This window comes from Chenopodium quinoa, unplaced genomic scaffold (genome assembly GCF_001683475.1).
Source record: "Chenopodium quinoa cultivar QQ74 unplaced genomic scaffold, ASM168347v1, whole genome shotgun sequence".
NCBI lineage: Eukaryota > Viridiplantae > Streptophyta > Magnoliopsida > Caryophyllales > Amaranthaceae > Chenopodium > Chenopodium quinoa.
In genome coordinates this window covers 561499-568640 of record NW_018743047.1, presented here as the reverse complement: position 1 = coordinate 568640, position 7142 = coordinate 561499, and positions in this window count along the sequence as shown.

Below are 7142 nucleotides of genomic sequence, written 5' to 3'. Positions count from 1 at the left end.
AAAAGAAATGTTATACAACATATTAATTCGGTGTAAAAAAATGTAAAATATGAATATTACACGTGTGTATAGATATTGTCCATATAAGGAAGTTTACGAAAAGGCACTTTTTATATTTGGATATGTAAAATGTACAGAGAATGCTAGAATACGAAGAAAAAAAAATCGATGCACTAGTAGAATAAATGTGATGGGAAGCTATAATTGGCAAGCGGTTTTTATAATCTGCTTCCCATTACTGAATTAAAAAAAAACAATGAATTGGCAAGCAGTTTTGGCGCAAACCGCTTGCCTTTTAACTGATGGCAAGCGATTTAGGGTTGAACCGCTTACCATTAGTTAAATTGGCAAGCGGTTCAACCCCAAACCGCTTCCCAATTAAAAAAAAAGCGGGCTTCTTCTACTATTTCTCTCCTCTGCCTCTAACACTTTCATACTCAAGCAATTTGCAAAATTTTCATGTCTCGACTTCACTCCGCCTCTCTGTTGTATCTCCTTACCCTCTAGTTTTTCCGGCCACCACCTCCACCACTCTATTCACTTGCTGTTGAGGGTGTTTGTGGGTGCTGTTCGCGTGTGGGTTGAGGGTGTTTGGGGTGCTGCTCGAGTGTGGGTCGTTCTTGGGTTGTGGGTGTTGCTCGAGGCTGATCGTGGATAGGTTAGTTGCTGCTCCTAGTTGCTGGTGGTGGTTGCTGCTCCTTGTTGCTGGTGGTTATTTTGAATTGGTTGCATTGGGTGGTGGTGTTCGTGGGTGGTGGTGAACCAAGCCCAACACACACCACAAGTCTTCCTCATCCCTCAATCTTTCTCTTTCTCACTCTCAAATTAGGGTGAGTTTTGCTAAATTTATGTTTCATATGTATTAATTTGTATGTTTATTCTAAAATTTCAGGTTAGGGTTTCAAGTAGTTAACTCAATATTATTTTAATTGTTTTATCATTTGTTTGTATATTAGATAATGTTTATTGTTACTATAATTATTGTTTAAATGTTATATATATGTATATATATATTGTTTGAATTTGAGTAGTTTTAAAGTGAAATTTTTTAATAGAATATATATTAGTTAACATTTTAGTTTGTTAAATTAAATGTGGTTAGTATAGTAAATTGCAATAATGTATGAATATAATGAATTGCAATAATGAACTTGTTTATTGTTGAATGTCAAATAAATGCAAATTATTGAATGCTTGCATCATCATTTTCCTAGATACCCGTTCGAGTCTTTCTCAATAGGAGAAAGTCTTGAATAGTCCCCAGTTGGGACTGTTCTTGGACGTTTAATCTCACTTAGGTAGTGAATGTATGTCTCTTTTTCGATTTTAAGGAATATCCGAGATTCTCATTTTCTCACCATGCTCTCTGGGTACATATGTAGGTAAATTATTACCTACATTGTGTACTTGGAGAACTGGGGGGAAATACTACCGGATTTTCCTTAAAATTGAAAAGTTGACATACATTCACTAGTGAGATTAGACATTCAAGGATGGGTTAGGTTGGAGTGATAAGGACCTTTTTGGAGCATTCATTTTTACGATATATGGATGATATATATGCTATGTACTTTGATTGAAATAATATATGTTACATTTATCATTGTTTGAAATGTGTTGGTATGTTTAAAGGCAATTTAAAGCGTCAATGGATCGCGGTTGGATGTATGGTAGACGTGATACATTGGAATTTTTTAATGGGGTTCAAGAGTTTTGTAAGAGTGCTTCACAGTATCAGCTTAGAACGGGTGTCAATTACCTTTATTGTCCTTGTGTCAATTGTAATAATGTCATAAGGGTCAATAGCGTTGATACCATCATGGCTCAGGTACAATGTCATGGGTTTAGGCCTCAATATCATGTTTGGGTTTGGCATAGTGAGAAGGGATCGTATAGGGAGAATGTTGTTGGCAATGAGACGCATGTTGAAAGTGCCGAGATTCATGTTGAAGAAGAAAATGGGAGTGATGATGGTGGTGAAGGGGATGATACCGAGGATGGTGGTGGTGATGATCACTTGGATGAGATGATGCGTGATGTTGAAGGTGAATTTGATGACCGACCTGATGTATTTGAGTCATTATCAGAGGCTGCCAAAAAGCCTTTGTATCCCGGGTCCAAAAAATACACAAAACTCTCAGCCGTGTAACATTAAGTCTAAGCATAACTAGAGTGACACTAGTTTCACTTCTTTGTTGACTGCGTTATGTGATATGTTGCCAGATGGGAATGAACTTCCTAATTCCTATTATTATGAAAAAAAACTAATGTGTCCATTTGGTTTGGAGTATAAGAAGATACATGCATGTCCTAATGATTGTGTTCTGTATTGAAATGAATATGAAGAGTTATAGGAGTGTCCACGTTGCGGTAAGTCGCGTTACAAGCGATCAAGCTGCAATGCTGGTATTAAAGGACCTCCTGCCAAGGTGTTGTGGTATCTTCCTATTATTCCAAGGTTAAAGCGTCTATTTTCAATTACTAAAAGACGCCAAGAACCTGAGATGGAATGCTGAGGGAAGAAAGAAAAATGGTTTTTTGAAGCATCCTGCTGACTCTCCACAATGGAAGAACATCGATATGAAGTTTAGGGCATTTGGTGGTGAAGTCAGAAATTTAAGGCTTGGGTTGTGCATGGACGGTATGAATCCATTTGGCACTCTTAGTACTAAACATAGAACATGGCCGGTACTTTTAGTGATTTACATCTTGCCTCCGTGGTTATGTATGAAATGGAAATATATAATGCTTTCACTTTTGATAACGGGGCCAAGGCAACCTGGAAACGACATTGATGTTTACCTTGAGCCCCTTATTGATGATTTGAGAAAGATGTGGGACGAAGGTGTTACCGTTTATGATGCTCATAAGAATGAGATGTTTCTTTTGCGTGTTGCCCTTATGTGGACCAACAATGATTTTCCCGCATATGGCAATCTGTCCGGGTACAAGAACAAAGGGCATAAAGCATGTCCCATTTGTATTGATGACACACCGAACGTGTACCTTGAGCACTATGGCAAAGATGTGTATTTGAGGACCCGAAGATTTCTTAGGCGCGATCACCCGTATCGTAGAAAGAAAAAGGCCTTCGATGGGAAAGTTGAGGAGGGGGTTGCGCCTAGGCCATTGAGTGGAAAGGAGGTTTATGCAAGAGTGAAGGGTATTTCATGTGTTTTTGGTAAAACAACGAAACCAATTGACCCACACGCTCTCTTTAAAAAGGAATCAATCTTTTGGAAGCTTGAGTACTAGAAAGAACATGATGTTAGCCATTGTCTCGATGTGATTCATATAGAGAAGAATGTTTGTGATTCAATTATGGGACAATTATGAACATTCCTGGAAAAACGAAGGATGGAAAGAGTGCGCGGTTAGATTTGCAAGCGTGGGGTGTTCGTCCGGAGTTGTGGGTTCAAGCTAAGGTAGGGATGGCGAAGGTTAAGGAAAAGGGAAACGAAGATGGTGGTCAAAACCGTAAGTGGAAGCGCAAGGAAAAGGCCACGGGTATCGCAAAGAAGAAAGGTGATGGAAAAGGAAAGAACCAAAAGGTGTATTTACCTCCAGCTTGCTACACATATCAAAGGAAGAAAAACGGAGGTTTTGTGCTTGTTTGTATGACATTAAGCTTCCATTTGGGTTCTCGTCAAACATGAAAAGGTTTGTTTCCTTAAATGGAGAATTGAAGTTGACAAGTATGAAATCCCATGATTATCACATGATGATGCAAGTATTCCTACCGATTGCAATTCGTTGTATTTTACCAAAGCACGTGAGAGAAGTTATTACAAGCCTTTGTGGGTTTTTCAATACTATTTGCAGCAAAGTTCTTGATCCCTTTACACTTGATGATCTCCAGGCGAATGTTGTGGTAACTTTGTGCAAATTTGAGATGTTTTTCCCACCTTCACTTTTTGACATAATGGTGCATTTGATTCTGTATTTGGTTCGTGAGATTAAGTTGTGCGATCCAGTATTTATGAGGTGGTGCTACCCTTTTGAACGACACATAGGTACACTGCAAGATAAAGTAAGAAATCCAGCCCATCCGGAAGGCAGTATGATACAAGGAATTGTGTCCGAGGAGATTGGGAATTTTGTGGCAGAGTATGTTGCCGTTGCCGAACCTATTGGGCTTCCCACTTCCCGACATGAAGGGAGACTTGATGGTCATGGAACAATCGGGTCAAAAAGGATCTGGGCTGCTCGAGATTAAATCATGCAAGATCACCTATTTGTGCTTCATCATATTGCGGAGGTTGACCCATATTTAGAAGAGCACATGGATAGTTTGCGCGTTTAATATCCATTAAAAGGGGAAAGAGCACTAACGCAGTTGCATAATAAGATGTTTGTGAAGTGGTTCCATGATCGTGTGATGCGTCAATTGGATGAGACTGTGTCTGATACAATAAAGTGGCTAGCTTATGGTCCAAAGGAAGATGTTCATTCATTTGAGGGATATGACATAAATGGGTACACATTTTGGACTGAAAGTCGGGATCAGAAATCCTCATCGACTCAAAATAGTGGTGTCACTCTTGTGGCTTCATCAAGAGAGTTTGAAAGTGGAAAGGATACATCACCAGTTGACGCACTATTATCATACTATGGACGAATTCAGGAAATATGGGAACTAGATTACCGTGACTTCAAGGTTGGTCTATTCAAGTGTAAATGGGTCGATAATAATAGGCGTAACGTGAGAAATGATGACTTCACTCTTGTAGATCTTGGCCATTTGCGGGATAGTCTTGAACCATTCATCCTTGCATATCAAGCTAAGAAAGTGTTCTATGTAAATGACCCATCTGATCCAAAATGGTCCATCGTCCTGGCTGGCAAAAGGAGAATTTTAGGGGTTAGAGAGGTTGAGGACGAGGAAGAATATGATGCATTTGATGATTCTCCCCCTTTCACTGCTCCTACACTTGATGTAGCAACTGATGTAGATGATGATGCTACTTATATTCGATCTGACCACAATGAGGGAATACACGAATGAGGTACTTTTATTGATGCATGTTTTATTTACTAAATATCTTATGCTCCAACAACCTTGTTTATTTCAGGAAGTGTTTTATTTTTTTGCATTTTCAATGTATAAACATGTAATATGAACTAAATATATGAATTGTTAAGAGGATTATATGTGAATTTGTTATGAAACCAAAGAATTTGGGTAAGTGTTTGTCTTTCTTCGTGCCTCAGATTTGATTGCCATTACTGATGACTAACAACATGCTTTGCTTGTTTACTGTAGGTGTGCACATATCATGGATCCTGATGAGAACCTTCATTCTGATGAGGATATGGATGATGATGATGATGACGAGTTGTATGATGTTAATAAGGAGACGGATATGGGGAAACCGGAAGACCAAGCTTATGACGAGTTCCAACATAAGCTTGATTAATATGAGCGTATAGCTGAAACTGCCCCACCTATTGAGGATAATGTGGTTTCCGAGGTTGTAGGTGATTCAAATTGTGAAACTCAAATGCAAATCCAAGTGAAAACGACCGGTGGTGGAGGAGGGGTAAAGCCACCGGTGAACAGAAGGAGTAGGGGTGCAACAAAAGCTTTCAAGAAACCCGGCATTCCTATGGTGCTTGAGTTTGATGAGTTAGGTCAACCTACTGGCCAATGGCGCGAAAAATTTTCTAGTCAAGTTGGCATTCTAGCTCGTAAAATACCAATCACACTTGAGTTTGCCGATATACCTCACGGGTTGCTTCAAACATTTTGGGACGATAAAATGGTAAGTATGATTAATATATTATTAATTAATACCAATCACACTATTATTTTTAATTAATATATATGTTGGGAAAAAAAATTAAAAAAATTGCAAAAACAACCCCCAGGCCTAACCCAAGGGTTGCAGCCGACAACTGCCCGGGCAGCAGCCTGGGCTTGTTCAGCTGCCTACGCTGCTGCAGTTGCCTGGGCAGCAGCCTGTGCTACTGTAGCTGCCTGGGCAGCAGCCTGGGCTACTGCAGCTGCCTCGGCTGCTGCAGCGGTGCTGCCCCGATTCCCGAGTTTTTTTTTTTTCTTTTTTTTCTCTTGCCTAACGTGGATGTTTGCGCCAATTACAGAGTATGTTCCATATTCCTGATGAGCCAGCCAAGAGAAAAGTCTTTGAAGCTTTTGTACAAGAGAGATTCAAAAACTTCAAGAGTTACTTGAGGACGAGATGGATCCATAAGAAAAGAAGGAGAAGACCAAAGAAAAATGTGACTGCTGATGGAGAAGAGGAGAAACCTGATAAGAAACCATGGGATTTATATCCACACATAACGGTCAAGGACTGGGAGAAGTTTGTGGAAAAAACTTCCACTAGGACCGCACTTGTATGTTTTTATTTATCAATAGAATCGGCTACTGATATTTAGTTTCTTACAAAGACTGATGTTAACATATATTTCTCTATGTGTAGGAAAAAAGCGAACAAGCTAGAATCAATGCCGGAAAGAAATTGTATAGCCATCATATGGGTTGTAAGACATTTGCGGAGTCTAGACTAAAGTGAATCAAAGCGGGTCTATACCCCAAATCCATAATTTCATCATCTGATAAACCACTTTCTTCCACGGTCATAACTTTGGTTAATCGTGCAATTGACTGGTGGGGTGCTATGCATGGGATGGACAAGAAAACCGACAAGTATGTCATGCAACCGGATAAGAAAGTAGTAGCAGATGCACTTGTAAGCAAACTTTTCTACTTATTAATTATATTTTCTTGTCAAGTACATCGTACTTAGAACCGATAACTTTTTGTGTTGTTACAGCTCGAGCATACTTCGGAAATGATTGAAGGCAAGCTGACTCCAAGCATCGAAAATGATCCTTTCACCTTAGCTTTGGGAAAACCATAACACCCTGGGCGAGTAATTGGTTTTGGCGGGAAACAACTAGGGCGGGAGAAGGTGATGAGTTCAAAATACACCAAATCAGGAAAAAGCAGATCAAGTGTTAATTCGCCACATCGTATTGATGAGAAGGAAAAGGAATCAATTAAGGCAGAGATACGCGCGGATCTGCAAGAACAGATGCAAAGTCAATTCAATGCCATTCTGAAGCACATGAACTTGCCGCTTTTTCCATTTCCCTCGAGTACCCCAGTAAACTCATGTAGT